Genomic DNA, 3,119 nt, shown 5'->3' with positions numbered 1-3,119 from the left:
CACTAACAGCTATCACTCTTCGGCTCATGGTTTTCCTTTGAATCTAAACAGTGTTGAGGATCTGGTACTCTAGCCCACACTTTTGGGGAACAAAAAATTTTTTTTTTTTAAATTACCATGAAAGTCTGAGCAAAAACAAGAGGGTTACTTTTATTGACCCATAATGACAGAAAATGACAGGGCTATTTTCAGCACCCAATAATTTAGCCATACAGATTTGAACAAAATGTAACATTATTGTTTCACTTTTGCCTTGACATTTCAGATTTCTAGGCAACCAAAGCCCACCGAAAAAGCATGTCCTAAATGTTTACTTTAACATTTTACACGCTCCTGTGCTAAACGCCTTTGCTGACTCAGTGTTTGCGTTCAAGGGTAACCAGCAGCAGTCATTATAAAGTTTTCTTTCGCGCAGAGCAGTAGCACTTCTGCCCGGCCCCCACGCCCACAAATATATAGCCGATAAAGAAAAACGGCGAGCTTCAGCACGCTGGACAGCGCGTGTGTGAAAACAGCGCGTCAGAGCCAGTGACAACTGACCATTCAAAAAGGTTGACTCCATATCTGCATAGATAACAGAGAAAGCCTTTTCTTTTGGCGTTGGGATGCTTAACGTATCTTTTTTCCATTATGATCTAATGAATCCTTCTAAAGGCATTTTCTGTTCTTTTTCACGGTTAATGAGTTTTATGTTTCTGAGACTGAAAATGAACACCAAATTTGCCTTTAAGGAAGCTGGAACTGAACCTTCGTTACTGCTGGTTACTTTGTAAAATCAGTTGACAACGTTGTAACATAGTAAAAGCAGAATGTGCTAAGAATTACTAGCAGTCTGCGTTTTTCTTTTTTTCTGTGAAACAACGTATGAATGTCAAAATGTCAAACCTCAAATCTTTGCTGTTATTGCACCCTTTCTTTATAAGTCGTTATAGTGCTAATAAAGTTAAATCCATTTGTTTTGATGTGGTTTGTACTTCGATTCCATTTTTATTACTCCCAGGGGGCTTTAATTCGCTCTCTTCGATTCTCTCTCTCTTACTTAATAGGTTTGAACTGTAATGACAGGAGAGAGATGGATGCAGGCTGTCCCACCGATGGACATATACGCCACCATGTGGTTATATCTCTCTGAAGAGAGACTAGACTTAAAACTCACACCGCATTCCTTCACTCAGACATTAAAGATAAAACTCTCGCTGGATGTGCATGTTCCTGTGAAAACGATTTCTTCATCTTGGCGTCAGACATACTGAGAGGAGATAGACTATAGTCCTGGTGTCCCGTAGCTAAGACAGATTCTCCCTCCCGCACGCGCATTCGTCCCGGACATTCTTTTGAACTGAAATGATTTCGCTGAATTATCACTGAATGCGAAATATTTAACGTTATGTTGGATTTTCTTAAATAAAAATTACAGTATGTATTAAATATGTTTTATTAAATAACAATTACAGCAAAATCAGAGAACTGGAAAAATTAACTGCAGATATGTTTTACTGTTTTTACGGTTGGTTGAAAAGTGCATATATCCGGACTTCAGCTGTGTTGATCATATGTGATTCAGAATATTCTCATTATCAAATACCTCCATTTGGTAAAGTCCACATGTCTGCATAAGTCTGAAATTAAAATACTTTTAATGCATACATCTTAAGCAAACAATAACGAAGTACAGCCAGCCGAATTAGACCCGCATAATTGCGCGTATTGGTTGCCAATCTTTTGCTCACTTCAGTACATTTAAACGATTCCAAACTAAAGCACCGATCAAGGTATCCCGCACTGTTTCTGAAGGCTTCAGTTTTAGTCTCAGAGATTAGAGTCTTTTGTTTCCAGAACAAGGGACTCTGTTTTTTTGAGCGGCCGGGCGGCACGAACATGTGGAAATAATTGTGCTGAGCAACTGGAGATGTGTGTTTCTCTGCGAGGGTGAGCTGCAAGGCGGGCTCCTCTGGACCGGCTGCAGGAAGAACGGAGAGGGCTAGAGGGGGGCCAAGCCTGCCCCGGGGCTTCACTCACCACATACGGGGCCAGTCATCTGCAAAGAGAGCGGCGAATCACCGTGTGCAGGGACACGTAGAGTACTCATTCATAATGAGCCATTATCTCAGTCTGGTATGTCTTAAAGAAAAGCTGAAGGGCAAAAACAGGAGAAGAGGTAGCGGCAACTTTGTCTTTGTGGGAGTTTTCCACAACTTTCAGATATCGAATACAAATGAACCCTATATAAAGTTTCACGAGTGGTAATGTCTTAAGGTTTTGTTGTTGTTGTTGTTGTTGTTGTTGTTTTTTTGTTTTTGTTTTTTTGTTAAACGTTTGTTTAAAAGTAGGCTGTAATAAATTATACACAGGGAGAGAGACCGAGAACGTTTGAATTTGTTTCTTATGTTAGAGCGCCCCCTTGCATGCGTCAGCACGTGCTTTTGATGGACCCCCAATTTTGCAATTTCTCTACTGAATGAACCATTTCACAATCACACTGTACTCTTCACAAAAAATAAAATGTATTATCTGAAAATCCCATATATTAGTGACATTTTGTTTATATATATATTGGCGTAAGATCAGAAACTAAGTCTGAATAAACTGAAAAGTTGAACGTCCTTGCAGAAATGACAGGAGAACCACAAATGAAAGTCATTTTAAATGAATATGCATAAAACAAAGTGCACACAGCTACTGCAGCAACAACAACCACAACTGAAAAGCGCAATCAACTAAAGCTGAACATGAAGAATGGAGCGTGATGACAAGGTTAATCGAGTAACTGAATGTAATTGTGCATTCCCAATTCTTTGATTTCTTTCCTACCTAAGCCTCTATAAAAACACTTTTAATGGGTCACTTGACTTCATTGTCCCCACAAAGAGATCCCTTTATTCCAAAAGGGCCCCTCTTGGACTTACAAAAAACATATGGTCCTTTTCTTCCCTGCTCAACCTCTTTTCATGCACCTCCTTCAGAACTGCAGAGCACGGAGAAATCTGACTCCTCTTCGGAGCTGCAGTGTGAAAACACGGACTCTTATTTTGAAAGGGGGCAGAGGGAGAGAGGAGGGGCCGTTTCCTGAGAGTTATTTACTTTGAGCCAGATGATTAGTTCTCTGGGAAGGATGGACT

Source organism: Onychostoma macrolepis, chromosome 20 (assembly GCF_012432095.1).
Source record: "Onychostoma macrolepis isolate SWU-2019 chromosome 20, ASM1243209v1, whole genome shotgun sequence".
Lineage (NCBI taxonomy): Eukaryota > Metazoa > Chordata > Actinopteri > Cypriniformes > Cyprinidae > Onychostoma > Onychostoma macrolepis.
Note: the sequence above shows the minus strand (reverse complement) of the source record.